Raw genomic sequence first — 18341 nt, 5'->3', positions numbered from 1 at the left:
ATCGCGGCTCTACTTCCACGGCCCAAACACCGAACAAGAATACTTAGTTGCAAAGCGCGCCGCTATGCGCCGCCACATCCTCGCGCGTCCAAAGAAAGGCGGCAAGGGGACATGGGGGAAGCGGGGAACCCCCGAAGCGTACGCAGCATTTCAACGACGAGGTCACCTCATGCATTTCTGAAAAATTTGTGTGCAGCACCTCTGGAGTCTGGTCACGGGGGTAACTTCAGAACCAGTATGTTTTGTGTGTGGACCTATGGTAACAATCAGATTCCCCGGTTATTTTAGATGGCTTCTCTTTTCTCAAGGTTTCTTCAAGGATGTATACCATTCATTACCCCCGCCGACCCACGCATGTACTTGGCAAACGACGAAGGCTGCGGCCCAAGTGAGCGCGGCGCCTGACAACGCTTCGCCCGTCACTCTGGCAGCTGGAGAGATGTCACGTGCCGTGATAAGTCGCTCTGGCTGGCTCCTGAGGGCTGTAGCTTTCGACCTTTTGCCAAAGCTTGCCGAAACTGTCTAAAATTCCTGACATTGTCGACTCTTGATCATCCACACTAATCGTTCATTCGTTGGGCGAAGTAGCGAAAAACGGTAAAGCAGTTGCAGCACGCATACATGGAAGATAAAAATATCTTGTGAGGTGCCCTTGGAAAGTAGCTATTGGAAGAAAACTTTCGCATCTAGACACCGCTGCGCTAATGAACATTACCGGCAGTCGTTAAAAATTCTCTGCCAGTGTTGACTCGCCGATCGGGATCCAAGTTCTGCTCGTCTGTTGCACCTGAATTCGTTAAAATTGTCTCTAACGTGCCTTCAACCCTTTGCTCTTATGCCATGTTGGATGTTTTCAACTCTTTACTTGTTAAATACCGTTTGACTTCGACTAAAATAAATCATGGGTTGCAGGAAATGTTTTCTACATGAAACTTTACCAGCTTCCTCGTGGTCGAGCGAGTTCTGTTGTCTCGAGAAATTACTTAATTCTGTTCAGTTAGCCTAAGGGATGTTTTCGTTAAAAGTTCCATAAAATACAGTCTACTGACACTGGTTTTCAAGGGTGATATTCGCATCCCAATACTTTGGAAAATGACCACAGCGTTTTAACTTTTAGTGCTTGGCTGTTGACCCGACAAACAGGAAATATGGCGCCTTTTCTTTTCTGTTGGAAGACCTCAACCTGGAGTGTTTTTTCTCAATTTTGCGTAATTTTGAAACATTTCAAGAAATTAGACGGTTACGATCACTAACGTTAAGTGAGAGCATAACCGAGCAATATAATTTTATGTACTATTAAAAAAAAACATAAAAAATGCAGATAATTGTCATTGAACGAGGCATATGATACACTTGAACGGATCGGCAAACGCGACATAAACGTATTTAGTTATTTATTTATTTACAATACTGCGAACTTTTTGATCAGCGCAGTATAGGAAAAAATAATTTATACAAATACAAAACGATACTACATTCACGCACTCGTACGGGCCGTCAGATTTGTACAGGCAGAGTGGTCACCCTGCACAAAATCATTAAGCAGGCAAACAATCGCATAGTCTTCACCCAGGCGACTTCATAACGGTGCAGCCGACGACTTCATTCGGCAAGAGTGTTCCAGTCTTCTATTGTTCTGCAAAAAGAAAAAAAGAAACTTTTAAATGCGTAATTTTGTTTTTAACAATAAGGCGCAATTGCCTTAACGCTACACATCCTCTGAGACGTGAAGTTGAAGGACGCAAGTACGATTGATGTTCTATATTTGTCAAACGGTTAGTAATAATAATATATTAAAAAATCCGGATATTTGTTTTTGTGTTGTCGGCGAGTCCAGCTCTTCCTCGCGTATCATTGCAGAAACAGACTCCACGCGCTTGTATTTAAAAATGATAAATCGAAGAGCCAAATTTTCTATTCTTTCAATTTGAGAAAGTTGATATTCCTTATATAGATCCCATGTAGCACATGCATATTTCTAATACTGGACGCACATAAGACTTGGAAGCAGTTAAACGAACGTCACTTTTAGCATGCCTTATATGCCTTCTATGGAAACAATACCTTTTTGTAAGCCCTTGCACGTGCAAGCGTAGTTCAAATGATTATTCCAACTTATCGTATTACAAAACAAGTACTTAAACTCTTTTACCTTCATGAATTGTGCGCTACCAATTCTATACTGATAATCTCAGATATCTTTCTTTTTAGTATAATGCTACAAAATGCTGTCTTATCAAAATTGGTTATCATATATCCCATCTACCACACCACAAGCGGAGTTTCTCCAGAGCAGCATTGAGCCGAATCTCGGTTGCAATCTTCTGCCAATAGTTTTACCCGAACAGCGGGAGGCATATCGTTTGCTAGGTCATTGACATATAGTGAAGGCCTGTTCGCACACACATCGGAGCGCTAAAAGCAAAGCGCTGACTTTGCGCTAAGCGTGTGCTGACGGCAGCGTTCACCGTATCTCACCGTCAAAACTGTTGCTCATTGGAGGCGATGAGTAACTGACGACACGTGAACAGCGTTTTATCAGCGCTCCGCTACATGTGGAAACCGGCGGCGACCAGTTCGCGCTTTCCACTTTTCTTCCGCTTCCTCCTCTCCCCCCCCCTTCTACCCTGTCCACCGTTGCCTGTTTCCTCCTCCCCCAGGGTGAGGAGGATCTTCTGCCTTGCAGAATCTCGTGTCTGGTCGTCGGCCTTTAAGCATCTCGTGATGCGCGCGTGTCGGGGAGAAATCCCCGGGATTCCTCCCTCGTGTGAATACCCCTTAAAAAGAACCAACATCCATCATTACAAAAAAAACAAAAAACAAAAAAACGTACTGTGCGACTTCAGTAAGAACTGAACCGCGAGATATTTTCATCCAGCCCCACGTGATGAAATTTTAAGATCAGTTTGTTATCTGGCACGCGATCAAACACCTTTGAAAAGTACATAAACACGACGTCAATTGTCCGTGTTTTTTTTTTTTTTTTTTTTTTTTTATCGTTTCCCATTTTAGGGTTCACAAGATGTAGATATTTTCATCCAGCCCCACGTGACGAAATTTTAAAATCAATTTGTTATGTGGCACGCGATCAAACACCTTTGAAAAGTATATAAACACGACGTCAATTTTACCCTGCTCATGCTCAACAGATGCAAACTCATGAGTACAGTCGATTGATTGTGTGGCTGTCGATAAACCTCTCCTGAAACCATGCTGATGCTTGTATAATAAGTTAATTTCTTCCAAGTATTGATTGGTATGTTTAGAAATGACGTGTTTCGAAAGTTTGCAACATCTGGGTGTTAGAGATATGGGACGGTAATTTTGAACATTTATTTTGTTCTCAGGTTTGTGGATGGAAACAATTTTACCGCGTAACCAGTCTGCCCGTAGTTTTAAACTGTCCAAGTGAAGCCTGGAATATGATGACAAGATATCGAGATACCCACTCCGCATATCTTTTGGGAAATTCATTGGGAATATCGTCTGGCCGAGAAGCTGTTTTTCTGTTGTTGTTTTTTTCAAACTAATATTAAAAATTAAATTAAATATTCCGCTTTCCGTCAGACCTCCCCCATACGAGATTCGCGAAGGCTAGTTTCTGTTGAGTCGCATGCTGTAAACATTATCGAAAAATACTCGTTAAATTCTTCTGAAACTTGGTTAGAACATGATACAACGTACCTCATCATTTATAACGACTTGAATAGCTGCTTCTTTCCTCGACGAAAAAAAAAAAAAAAACGCCAAAACGTTTGCGCCTTTTTGATCAAGAAAAGAGAGAGCACATTGGCTAAAGTAACGTTTCTCTAACCTGGCAGACCCTTTAATTGTCGCCCTAAGCTGGCAATTTCTTATGCATTCTTCGCTGTAACGTTACGCTTCAGTTTCCAAATTTTTTGTTCGCGATATGCTTAAATGCCGACAATTTCTATTGAGTATCCTTTACATATATATATATATATATATATATATATATATATATATATATATATTTTTTTTTTTTTTTTATTCGATATAATCGAATGTACGGGTATTTTTGTCGAAAAGTCTAATTTCCTCCTTGGCCACTTAACGTGTGCGAAAACTAAAACTAATAGTGCAATAGACTGTTTATAGGCCCTTGACTCGCTGAAATGAAAACTAATCTCAGCAAGTCTTCTCTTGATATGCGAAGCTATACGAACTGAAGACGCCATTTTTGTCGTACGAACGAGGAAGTCGGCCCAAGCTTTCTCCGAGATCGTTGATGGACGATGATCGTCCGGGGCGCGGGATAGAACTTCAACGCCTTTGCAGCGCATCACACAAACGGACGAACGTCGCTTCCTATAAATACAACAACCATTTCCACCGACTGTTGCAATTACCTGCACTCTGACGGCACAGCGAAGCATACATCGACGGTCTCAAAATAGTTTTTTTCAGGCGGCGTGTTCATCTCGACCGATCGCCATTTACGTGACAGTGCGGTGGAGGCTACGGACCCATTGAACCAGTCCGTCTTTCACCACGTGATCACGCTACCGCCCACTCGGAGAGAACGCTGTCAGGTGATGAACTTGGAGGCGTTTGATTGGTCCAGCTAGTGACTAACTTCCATCGCACTGTCAGTTTAGCGAAGGGAGGGAGGGGGAGGGGGGGTGAACAGAGGATATAGCATCCGATGTCTCGAGATGAAATCCGCTTCCGCGCTTTATTATAACCTCAGTTGCATGCATTGATGTTGCCAAACTTTCAAGTGTTCGTAATTCCTTACGACGTATCGTTGGGGTTTGTTTATGATGAGTTCTTGGTGTCGCCGATAGGCGTGTGGGCGTTTCGAGGAGACCGACTGTAATGCGCATTTGCACCCGGATGTGTGTAAATATATATATTTATATATATTTTTATTTTTACCGGGTATGGAGGTCGCTAAATATAGGGGTGAATATTAAGTGCCGCGCGCACGCCCCCGCGCAGGCGGCGTGGACGCGAATGTCTTTTTCCGTACACGTAGCGAAGGACCTCGGAGATGGGATGGATATGATTGAGTCGTGGTTTACGGTGACTGTTTTCGCTGGCGCGTGTTTGGTGGTAGTGATTATTCTACGAGATAGGATAACTGGAAAAAGGGGATGAGGTAACTGGAAACGCGAGAAGGATCAGAGCTGAAAGATGTGTGGTCCTGTTCCACGCATGAAAGGCATGGTTTTTATATATTATATAGCTTTGATCAAGTCGAACGTTTGTTTACCTGATAAAAGGTATCATTAGCAGAGACACGGGTACGCATTTGTGCAAATTTATAGTTATTCAATGAACCCCAAGCAGTTGTGGAGCCCTGGTCAAATGACCTCTTCTAGAAAGCAGTCGTTTGAACTTCGAAAGCAGTTTGAACCCCTCTAAAACGTCACCAATAAAGCACATTTTACATTTGCACCCCGTGAAACCGGACCGCGGTAAATACTAAAATACTGACGTTCGCGGTAACAGGCCCTTTATTAACTGCCAGCAGATAATCGACATTGACAGCGTAGTACACAATTTATCTCTGACGAAAATTATCGATGGTCTTACCGTTGTAAGTTCTGTTAGGGCCCATAAGTTGGTATGTGGGACAGTCAGCTTCACTCGTGCGAATAGTGCTATGGGGTTACCAAAATATTAAATTCAAGGAAAGAGGGGTGAGACGGTATGACACAGATTTGACAAGTTGTTTATGTTTTGTTTTAACTTGTTTTCCCCAACCCATTCCTGCCAAAACTTGCGTCGCTCCTCGAAGGAAACATCTTTGACCGGACTCATACCAGCCGTCGCACCCTGTATTAAATTAAACGCCATCGGTCCTATTTGCGGAAGCGGAGAGCGGTGGCATTTTTTCCGAGTTTCCTTCCCTTTGGTGTGTGTGTCTGTTTTATTTTTTCTACTTTATATGGTAGCGAAAAGCGAGCATTCGTCGCGCTATTCCCAAAGGTATACCCACGTATGTATCCGCGTTGGGGACATTTCTGGTCGGCGCGGAGCGTGCCAGAATGTTCGAGGAAACTAAATATTGAAATGACCCCAAAGTGGTCCCTCCCGGCGACAAGTAGGGCGGCTTTGGTGGGGTTGGAGAGGTCTTCCGAAAACTAGGTAAAAACGGTTCTAGATCAAACTTACAGCAGGAAGCTAGGACGAATAGGGCTAGCTTTTGACAAACTGACATTTGCAACACACACACAGCATATATATATATATATATATATATATATATATATATATATATATATATATATATTCAACACAATATTAGCCCTTAAAGGAGTTCGCCGAGGAGGTTGCCAAAAAAGAGATCAGTGAAACGTTTCGGGCCTGGTAGGTTCTTCGTCAGTCAAGTGAGAAGACTTCGTTCTCCTTTTCTTTCAATTATTGAATATTGAATATTGAAAGAAAAGGAGAACGAAGTCTTCTCACTTGACTGACGAAGAGCCTACCAGGCCCGAAACGTTTCACTGATCTCTTTTTTGGCAACCTCCTCGGCTAACTTCTTTAAGGGCTAATATTGTGTTGAGCATATTTCTCTCGAGTGCCGTCTTTTGTTCCCAGGTGCTGTTCTATATATATATATATATATATATATATATATATATATATATATATATATATATATATATATATATATATATATATATATATATATATATATATATATATATATTGCAGACACATTTAACAAATTAAACTTCCCCGAAAAAAAAAAGAGAAAACTAGATGATGCCGAAAATAACTCATCGGGAAGAGGGACAAAGGACAAACACATATATCTCTAACCACAGCTAGGTGTCTATGTTTTGGTCATTTTTGTCCAGCTCGCCTGCACCTTTGCATTTAATTGCATTATAAACTAAATTATTACGTTCGGCGATTCATATTCAGTGAGGGGCGATACTGAAGAGAAGCCAGAAAGAGAAGCTGCAAATAGAAGCACGTCGGGTTGCTCAAAATAAGTCTCGCAACCTAAACCGAAGTGTTTTTTGTAACATACGTGTTCTCTACATGCATGAATAGAACACGTATGTAAACGAAAAATGTTGTTCGGTTTCAAGTGCATGCACTTCAAAAAGGAACAACATTTTTTTTTTTTTTTTTGGCAGGTATTAACCCAAATAGACGAGCGTATGGACGTCAACCGAGTTGGTCTACGTCTGCGTAAACCCGTGAGCGGAAGGCATTCCGCCAACCGACGATGAAAGCGATTTCGAGCCTGTCTCGCTTGCAGGTGATTGGTGCGCGAATGTATGCATCCGGCACGGTTTGTTTATTTTTCTTTGTCGTCTGTATAGCCCGATATTCCGGGTACGCGGAAAAGTTCCGGAAGTCTCGCGGAGAGATGTATGACGATTGTTGAGTGGGTCTCGCTTCTGTGTTGTTGTTGTTGTCCTGGTGCCTTAACGTGACTGGCGTAATGGTATTATTGGAAGGCGCGGACTGTTTTCGGATGCGATCTCATATTCAGCCCAACCACGTTATGCGGAAGTGTCGTTTGGCGCGCGACGCATGCAGATTCCGACTTTTTGCGCGGGTGAGATATCTTTTCATCTCTCTGTCGAGATTACGTGGTCCATGCGCCTTTCTCCGCAATAATACATATATATATATATATATACATATATTCGATACTGGGTATCGCGCGGGTCCAAACAGAATGGGCAAAAGAAGAGAGAAAAAAAGAAGCCAAATTCGACAAAGCAATTAATGCAAAGGTGCAAACGAGATGGACAACAATGATGCTAGTAATCCCTGGAGAGGGGAACAACGGGGACAAAGAACAGAAACAAATTTTCGAGAGTACCCTATTGGAGATTTGTGTTTGTCCTTTGCCCCTCTTGTTCCCCTTCACCAGGAATTATTATCATCGTCCAAATTTGACGTTCGTGTCCATAGGGCGTGAGGTGGGTCTGCTTTTGAGGCGTGACGACACTGGCATACACTGTAGTTGAGAGATTTAGTTAGTGCTGTGCAACCGCTAGTCTGGGGTCTTAAACACACACCACGCAGAAGTGATACACGACCGCACGCCGGTACGATGCTCATCCAGATCGAAAAGGGGCAAGGCTGGATATTGAACCCAGGATCCCTGGGTTCTGCAGCGCGAGCATTCGCTCCACGTGCTCCGAGCTGGTGTGCGCTAGACCACTCGGCCACCGATCCGTCTAAAATAATGAACAGAAAAAATATTGCACGCACACTGTGCGACAAATTTTGTTTTTATCATTTTTATTTCGAAGGGGTATTGCGGGGCACCCAATTTTACATTTTAGGTTAGTGCACTGAGCGAGCGCTCTCCACCCGGCATAGCAGATTTGAAGACAGTCCTAAATTTTAGGAGAAAAACAAGAAAAACCGGCGATTGCTTGTTTGTACTAACGGTGTCGTGCAGTGCGCATCACGCATGACAATCAATGCCACGGTCACAAGGCAAACGTCGCTATTTGACGCTGCAAGTGATCTGACTGTAAACTGGACGCACACACATACCAAGGAACATCACTGTCAAATCTTTTCCGATTCCTTGGATTGCATTATCGTGATTGATTAAGGTATGCTTACTTTGTAACTTTACTCGAATTCTTTCGAACTGCGTTCAGTGCGACCCCTGTGTCAGTGCAAGAGTGGGATAAGTAGAAATATTTACTTAGCGATGAAAGAGAAAGAGTAAAATCGCAGGCAAGCTGATGAATGACCTCCATACACTTTAAACAAGCAAAAACACACACACACACACATACACATACGTTGTTTCGAATTCGGCAAGTAATTTATATATTACAGTTGTGTTTCAAGACGGCATGTGTGTGTACGTCTGTTATTTTATTTTTGGCCTTGTATCGAGTTGAATTTTTTTATTTCTACTTATCGGCGCGCGCAACCAAACGAAAATCGCGCAAAAGGTTTTTTTTTTTTTTTTTTTTCATATTATAATTCCGAAGAAATGACCGGTTTGCATTTTGCTTATGTGAGTTGACGTTTCCAACTAGCGAGGTCGTTCTAAACGTAAACTATGATCATTCGGTTTAGCACCATTCTTAAGACATGAAAAAACTTACGTACTATCCAACTAAACAAAAAAAAAATATATTTTACAGCTGTCGCGAGTACAGTTTTCTTCTTCTTTTTCTTTCGTCACGTTTTTATTCTTTTTGTGTTGATATTGGAATATGGTTCTACTTTGTTTCGAGCTTTATTTGCCAACAACGAGGCCGTTTGTCCGTGTATCACAAAATGCGAAGAAAAGCAGGTGGTGGTAAAAAGAGCACGTGCTCGCGGATGGCGTCGACGACCTCTCCGAAACATGTGTTGTGTTCCGGAAAGTCGTTCCACTCAACCGCGATTTTAACAAATGATGAATTGGCAAAACTACCAGTTCTATAACTGGGTAGAGCCATTTTTTTTAATGATCGCAACGGGAGGAGACGTAGGATGGCTCCAGAAAATAGGCGGCTTTATCAATCCCTGTTTTGTTATGAAATATACGATGGTGATGGAATACACATGTATATGGTGTTAGAATGTTTGATGTGATTTTTTGTGTATGTCCGTCTGTGTTGTGTTGCACCATCGGAAAAGCATGTTGCTGTTGGTGGGCAATATTAACAAACAAACAAGCAAACAAACAAGCAAATAACGTTCAGGGTAACAGCGCCATTTTGCTAAATCTTGTGCGAGTTGGCAAAAAAAAAAAAACTAATATATTGCAGTTTTAGTGAACTTCGATTAATATAAACAGGATTAGATTGCTTGATTCACTGCTTGGAGATATCAAAGGTAATGAAACGAGTTATTCAACAGCAGCCACTAGTTCTCCAAAGTCACTCGAGAAATCATTGAGGCGCGGGGAATTGGAAAATTGGGGGAAAACTCTGGTCAGCACTCCTTCCATATGTTTATCCGAAAAGGAATGTTGCTTTTTAGACACACAGTGACAACGCATAATGGTGGCTAAGGAGCACGTGGCGTCCATTACATGTATTTTACCTTTATCTGTGTGTCATGACGTTATAGTATTTATACTTCATGTTAGCACGAATAAACTTTAGTTGTAAGTCAGCGCCTTGTTCGTCTACCTTCTTGTTCTTGTCCGTGTCCCTGCGCTGTCTCAATCTTTTTTCATAGACAGAAATAAAAGATAAAAAAAAACAAAAAAAAACAGACTCGCTCGTGCGTTTATTATTCCTACATCGTGTCTTGAAATAAACGTAAGCAATTACTAAACAACTAATGCGCTAGCCTCTGGAGAACGTAAGTTCATTTCAAGAAGGTCGAAAGCCTAGACACGGTGACCCAGTATAAGAAGTCCCCCCCCCCCCCTCCCCAGAAAAAACAACAAAACACTAAAACATGGAGGTAGGCGCTAGTGAACAAAATCGGGAAGTCGCGTACGGCCGCCAAATTGGCTCTAAGTAGGGACGCTTTACATGTCGGCGAGCGTCGCATCATGAACAAAACATCGTTTGTCTTCCATCACGAAGCTCTCGTCCTCACGTTACAAGATACAGAAGCGGCAGGTAAGTCACCGAGAGAAAGTGGCACGATAATACCAGGGATATACAAATCATGTCAGCGACATACATGGAGGTTCTATCCACCGCACCATAAATACGTGGGTTCACGCGGATGTATACAACGGGAAATTGCTTTTCGGGGCCGGTGACACTTCCAGGATATTGTGTTCAAGTTCCGCGTCCTTGTTATGATTCGGAATACTCATTTTAGGGTGCCTCAATGTCCTTCTGTTTAGGATATGTGTCATTCTTCGTGGTACCGCGTGCCGACGGCACACATTCACAAGGAAAATACGAGGAAATGGCCGGTAGCAGAATGCCTCCGTAGCACAGTCAATGTGGAGAGCTTGTACGGGAGACGCTCTTTCATGAGCTCCAGAACAAAAAAGGAAGCAAAGATCGTCGCGACCAAAATGGTTAGATGGTCACCCTAAGCAAAGCACACATGAAGGTTCCCAAATTTAATTTACTTAGAATTGAAAGAAAAATGTTCCTTTCCAGTAACGAGAGCAAACTAGAAATGTCAAAGCGTCCAAATCTTTTTTTTTTTTTTTTTGTACACCGGTTTTATTGTTTTTGTTATGCTATAATTCTTTTTTTGTCTGGATTTTTTTCTTTTTTTTTCGGAGAAAGGCCGTTTGCGTATATAGCAAAAGCCGAGCGTCCACACGTTGGAACCCATAATATTAAAACCCCAGTCAATAATATATATATATATATATATATACAGTTCATTCATCTGCATATGTTTGTTTATTTCCTCGTATAGAGGACTATTCGTTTTATAATTCCTGTAAGTTTACATGTGTGCAACTGAACTTCGCGCTGGCGCGTACAAAAACTCTGAGTGTTTTGGGTGAACATTGGTGACAATCCAGCACGCACTTTCAGTCTCTTTGTTTTAGTGTCAAATTGGAAACTGCGGCATTCTCTCAATTATTGATTCTGCCTTCACAATGTTAGCGTGAGTGCTATAGTATGTTACCATTATCTCCTCTACTTTTTCTTTCCTCCTTCTTTTATCCCCTCATCCCCTTCCCCAACTCAGAGTAGCCAACCGAGGCAGGCCGCCTTGGTTAATCTCTCTGTTTTGTCCTCCTGCCCTTACCTTCTTCTTCTTCCTCGGAGACCACGTACGATGGTGTAGAGTGCCCGTGTTGTATATCATGGTGTAATACGCCAAAACAACAAGGACGAAAACGAAGGGAGGACTGGACAGGACGCGGCGTAACTTTCAACTGAATTGCTTATTTCGATAACACAATTTAAAAAAAAATCTAAAAGCAGGCACACTTGGCAGAACACAAAGATATGGTCTAAAGCACCCCGCCCCCTCCCCTCAAATACCAGCGTCATTGGTTCTTCAAATAGTAGAATTCTTTATCAGACAAGGGCATATAGCAGCGTTACGTTATTTCCAAAAAACGTTTAAAACACCGTAATGCAGCCTTCTCCAATAAATAAGATCAAAAAGAAGCCCCTTACAGCGGGGCGGTATCCATCCCTGCCGGGATTCGAACCCGGGACCTTTGGATTAGAAGTCCAACGCGCTATCCACTGCGCTACAGGGACGCGGCCGTCGGGGGCGGTCGTACGAGCCCGTATCTTTCACGGGCCCCGTCTTGTTTTAAGCAGATGAGTTGTTTTTCCTTTATTCGATTCTTTAGAGGATTGATAGTCTCCCCTTTGTGTGATCTATTTTTCTCCGAGCTGCAAACGAGTCCGCCGAGCCAAAACAGCGTCGGTGGCTTATCGATTTCGCTTTGTGAGAGAGCCCTTGGACGGCACGCATTCGCGGCTTGTTGTTGAGTGAAGCTTTTTCTTTGAACTCGAAACTGTCTCAAAGGAAGAAAAATAAGACCTCTCAGCTGTTCTAGCCTCCTGTTGATTTACGGTACCTTGGGCTCCACCAACATGCTTCATTACTAAGTCACCTGAGGAACGGAGACGAACGCCATGAAATTGGCGCCAAATTCAAAATAGCCATCGTTGTTTCCTATCACCAATGGTTTATCCTGCATTCCATTTTTTTTTTTTTTTTAGCGAATGGAGGTTTGTTATATTCAATACAACCTAGCTTGTACTGTAAAAACAAAACCTCTTGAATGTACGTAGCTGTTGAGGTGCAGTTTGTACGGATGCTCTCGATTCAAATAAGACTGCCGGGTCATTCATATGCCAAAGGAGACGTGGCAATTTTTTCATGTCTGGGATAGGTGCGAACATTTTAATTTGGATAAAGGCGCCTCTGAACTCCAAGAAAAGTATTTTTTGGTGAATAATTAAATTTTATTTTTGCTGATAATATGCTCTAAATTTCTGGAATTTGCATAAAACCCACGAAGTTAAAAAAGATTGTGAAAAAACGCTTGCGTACCACACAAGTATAGGCGGGCACCTAATTACTTAATAATATGCCCTATCTTACACAAAAATAAAGCATTGAAAGACGTCATTTTGGGTCCAAATAGGAGCTCAAGAAAAAAATAGACAATGAGATTTTTTTTTTTTTTTTTGTCATTGTGGATTTGGGTGTTGGCTATACTTTTTTCGTTTGTTCTCAATGAAGTAATTATTGCATTGCACGTGCCAAATTTTCAAAGCCTCGTTTTATTGCGTTTTATTTAAACGACAAAATCGCGACTTTTACAGAAACGGCCATATTGTGAGCCAGAAAAAGCAATGCAGGGCAGCGCTGCCCAGAACTTTTGGAATAGCCAAATATTTAATCTATCTCATCCGTTTAACATATAAAAAAAAAATGAGAAAAGGTACTTTTTGTTGTTGCTGGGAAATTATTTTTTAAAGAGGAGCCTTTCCGACCATGCCTCCAGGTGCCCGTCTCGTAGGCGACGCACACTGGCGTTCTCCAGCGAGAAGCCAACGGCGTGAGACGCCGCAGCAAGGTCTTCAACGCACTCCTGAAACGCGTTTTATACAGTTGAAGTGGACGTTATCCTGACTTCCACGCATCCGTATCCCTTTTACCCTACGTAGTGATTATTGCGTCTTAATTTCACTCTACTGTCCAGGTAACTGCCGGCGAGCTACTGATGCATGTCTAAGAAACACCTGTCTTGTTGTCTTTGTGTCCTTAATTATTGTCGTCGCTAGCGTCTGTCCTGTCGTCTTTGTGTCTTGATTGTCCTCGTTTTGTTCGCGATTTTAACCCGTTAATTCAATGAAAACTATTAACTTTTCGCAAAATCTGTAAATTGGTCAAGGCTCTGATAGTATTTGGCATCAATAATCCAATTGCAACATGAGCCATGAAACGTACTATTACTTAAAATGTTAATCAACAATATGTTTAATAAACCGACTTACCGTGAGGGTCATTACCTCATCTACACATTTCCTCTAAAAACACTAGTGAGTTCAGACTTCGATACATGTTCTGCTGGCTTCCGGAGTATTTCGGAGTCCAGAGTGGAATATTGCCTTTCCCATCATTGCACTGCTTTTGGTAGCACTACATATTGAATCAAAAATTCAAAATATATTTAAGTTCGATGAAGAAGCGACGTCGCCGTTTTCATTCCTTATCGGTGAAGAGCTATCCTTTCTGAATAGAAGAACAGCGTTGATTCCTCGTTGGCGAACGCCGGCATGCGTCGCCTATACGAGGCGGGCGCCTAGAGGCATGGTAGGAGGGGCCCATCTTTAAAAAACAAATTCTCAGCAACGACAAAAAGCACTTTTCTAATTTCTTTTGATATGGTAAACGGATGGGATGGATTGAACTTTTGGTTATTCCGAAAGTTCCAGGCTCTGCTGCCCACATTGCTTTCTCTGGTTCTTAATATGGCCGCTTTCGCATAAACTGGACATTTTGTCGCTTGATTAAAACGTAATAAAACGAGGCTTCGAAAATAACATATGCCATTCAATTATAATTTCCATGAAAACAAGCGAAAAAAAGTATTACAGCTAACGCCCAAATCCAAGTTAACTAAAAAAAATGAAATCTCATAAAGTCCACCATTTTTTTAGACCACCTGAGACTGGGTGGAAGAAAGAAGACGACGTCTCAATCGTCGTCTTCTTTCTTTCACTCAGTCTCAGGTGGTCTAAAAAATGGTAAACCCACACCAGCTCGCCTGCGCCCTAGATGTGTTTTCTCATAAAGTCCCTTGTTTTTGGAGCTCCTATTTGGACCCACAATGGCGTCTTGCAATGTTTGTATTTTAGTGTAAGACAGGGCATATTGCTAAGTAATTAGGCGCCCACCTACATTTGTGTGGCACGAAAGCCATTTTTTCACTATGTTTTCTAAACTAGGTGGGTTTTATGCAAATTCCAGAAATTTAAAGCATGATATCAGCCCAACTTTTTTTTTTTTTTTTTTTAGTTTAGAGGCATTTTTTTTTTATTTAAATTAGTTCTTTCGTACATATCCCAGATATGAAAAAATTGCCGCGTCTCATTTGACATAAAATGACCCTGCCGTTTTTTTTTTTTTTTTTTTTTTCTTTTTTGGTACATTAATTAGCGGAAGTTTGAGAAACCTTACTTTTCTTCACTTCGCAATTGGTAGTACATTGACCTTTTAAGTTCATCGCAGCCACGGCAGATGCATTACCTCACTTGGCATGTTGTTATTTTATTCTAGAGCACGGTATTTGCCGTTAGTTTATTCAACTGCATGGCTCTGTTACTTAACCTTGCGCGTTGTAATTTTCGACGAAGACGCGGCTGCGCAGTGGATGTATGTGTTTGTTTCTCTCAATCGAAAAATGGCCCTTATTTCAACTTACAGTTATTTGGCATTTATTTCGTTTGAACAGCGGTAGTCGAAGTAGACAAAAGACCGGGCCTGGGGTGTTTCGTGTTAACACCATCTCTTTTCTTTTTCTTTTTTTATTAATAATAATAAACGTGTTTGCGACTCAAAAGGCAGGTTTCCTTTTCTTTCTTACTTCTGAATTTCCTTCAGAAATAGGCTTAGCCTGTTTCAGATATAGGCCTAGCCAGCGCAAACCAAAAATTTTTACGTGTTATTTTTGAGCTAAGAATTGTGTACACTGAGCTTTCAAATAGCGTGCGTCCACCACGTATCATGGGCCACGGGCCGACCTAGGTTAGTTGTATCACAACATTTGATTGGGCTAGTTAGTTCATACTAAAATCTTGTGTATGTGCATGTTTTTTTTTTGTTCTTTTTTTTTTTTTTGTCCTTGACTTGTTAGCGTTTTTTTATTTAGTTTTGTAGCTCGTACTTCGTAGCACTAAAGTACTTAACTCCCATCTCTCTTCCACAGTACATCGACGCCGAACGTCAGCAAAAACAGTGATTCGTCGACAGCGCTGAACCAGCTGGACCGCAAGATATGCCAACGAATCCATCAAGCCAACGACTAGCTTGAATGCAGCGTTCTTAATAGACCTATTGTTATATTACCCAAAAGATTGCAGGGATTCGCGTTCCGCGCGCCGCACGTGCTGGCCTCAGCAGTAGTAAATTTTCTAGAGCAAAAAAACTGAAACAAATTGTATCTTGCACGCACGTTCGTAAACGCTTTATTTTGGTTATTTATTTCGAATCTTTTATACAGTAAAGTCGTGCGTGTGTGGCGCGTGGAACACCAACCCCTGCATTCTCCTTGAAGCTTGGGTAATTTAGCAAATGGTCTATTTGAGTTTTGTGGTGGTCACTCGTGCCTACACCTCTACAACGGCTAGAGACTATCGTGTATGTACTATACAAGTAACAGGCACAGGCGACACAAGGTATGGGGTCAAAATTTGGGTCCAAAATGGGGTACGTGGTCTAACTATGGTACAGGCATGTGCCCAATATTTACCAATATTGGGCACATGCCTGTGCCATAGTTAGGCCATAGTTAGAGCTTGGTGTGACCGGCCAATTTTACCATGTGTTTAATATTTATAAATAGTGGAATTAATCTGGCCGGCTATTTTTAGAAATCTTTCCGTAGGATGTGCCCAATATCAGTAAATATTGGGAGACGCTTGGTATGGCTCGCCACAGCCGATATTACCCCAGTATGTGCACATAAAATTTAGGGACATTGTCACAAATATTACCCCAGTATGTGCCCAGTACTGGTTAATATTGGCAAGCATGGAATCGGTAATGAATTATGCAGGCTACATTGTGCCACTACTAAATACTTATTTTAAATATTCGTACAAAATTTGTTTCGGGTTGGCGAAATTTCGCCACATTCACAAATATCTGCCCATGTTTTTCGCAACTTGATGAGATACCGATAAAATGAGGCTATTTTCGCCAACATGCTCTTTCCTGAAGGCAATAGTTCACACATTTCTGTTTCAGAAGCACCGACTACGTTGCAAGTGCCTGTGACGTACTGCTCACGACTAGGTAGCACACTGGCGCCACCTAGCGGGTAGCCCTGGCTCACCTCCGATCTTCGGATATTTCCTGAACTAGATTGAAGGTTTCGCAGCTCTTGCGAGATCAAATACAGGATATAGCTGCGCAAAATAGTCGCTTATATAATTGTCACAATTATTGCATGCCCACGGGGAGAGAATATGGCGCAGAAACAAAGAAATATTCGTCATCCGGAAGTGGGCCAGACTAACCCGATAGATAGTTTGGCCAGCTGGCGTGGCCTCGTTGACAGCTCGTCGACTACGTCACTGACACGACGCGAACGCCATGGTCACGCCCATTTCGCCATCTTCGAGCCCTACCGACGCCGGGGACCTCTGCTTGACTCTCGGTTTCCTCCAGCGTATGACTGTTTTAGCGACCCGCTAGCAGTATTTGGGACCTGTCGTGTTTATTCAGGAGCCAGCTGTATAGTTCCCGGCTTCCTTGTCTATACTCCCTGTATACGTGCCGCGCCACCATCCCGTTCATACGCTTCGCAGACGTTCGCTGCTTCGCGCAAATTACGCTCGCGTAATTTTCGCAATTTTTAGTTCGACATGACGCCCCTTGTTATTTTAGCGGTGCGCAATGAAAACAACCTCTAAATCGCAGCTGAGGGGCTTTCCGCACAGTGTTCTGATACGCGAGCGTATACGAAAATGCCAGCGTTGTCCGTGTTTTCGAAAACAAAATTATTTGTTAGATTGTAAAGTGGGCTAAAGCCCTTGGTCCGAGAGTTTACCAAAGTTTCGTTCCTTCCTAATTGCATTTTTTCTTGACTATGCGTCAGCATGTCAAACCAGATGGCCTGATCGAAGCGATCGCTCTGATATGGGATGACCACGTCGTGCATGCTCCTGCCTCCACCGAACTCTCTCAGCAATGAAACAGCGATCTTGTTCTCAAACATCTAGGAAGCCGGAAGGTTACAAAGTTAAAAGTTACAAGGTTACAAAGGTTAAAATAAATAAAGGTTGTGCGAGTTGGCTGGATTAAAAACCGCGCCGGCACTCACGTTTTTCGTGAGGTTAGAGCCGTCTTCCGAACGGAGGGTTACGAAATAAACATCGAACGACTCGGAGTCAGGCGGCTTTTCGCGAATGGTAAGCTTGCTGATTCTAATAGATTCAACTCAATTGATTGTCCGTTCCTAAGGCGCTGAGATCACAGAATTCATCGTCACATCATTACATGAGAATTAATGGAAGATAGAAAGACAACAAAACTAGCTTTTTCATGCAAAAAATAGCGTTTATTAGAATGCGCCTCGTTTGTGTCCTTTGCTGCGCACGCACAAGTTTTGTGAAATGACCAACCCGCCAGCCGGAAAGCCTCTCTTGTTTATTAGAAAGCATAAAATACTAAATTCATTCGCTTCGCCGTTTGGAGAAGAAGGCAGGAAAAAAACGCTTCACACATGGGACGTCCCTGTCTCGTGCTGCAATTATTCATGT

General features: G+C 42.2%; 1 non-coding gene across 1 annotated transcript; it reads right to left on the bottom strand.

Moving 5' to 3' along the window:
• Positions 1–12022: 12022 nt before the first annotated feature.
• On the bottom strand, positions 12023–12095 carry Trnar-ucu. Its single transcript has one exon. It is a non-coding gene; the product is annotated as a tRNA-Arg (tRNA).
• Positions 12096–18341: the final 6246 nt, after the last annotated feature.

The sequence above is a fragment of the Ixodes scapularis genome, unplaced genomic scaffold, assembly GCF_016920785.2.
Source record: "Ixodes scapularis isolate PalLabHiFi unplaced genomic scaffold, ASM1692078v2 PGA_scaffold7__128_contigs__length_106722199, whole genome shotgun sequence".
Lineage (NCBI taxonomy): Eukaryota > Metazoa > Arthropoda > Arachnida > Ixodida > Ixodidae > Ixodes > Ixodes scapularis.
This window is presented reverse-complemented; position numbering and strand designations above follow the sequence as displayed.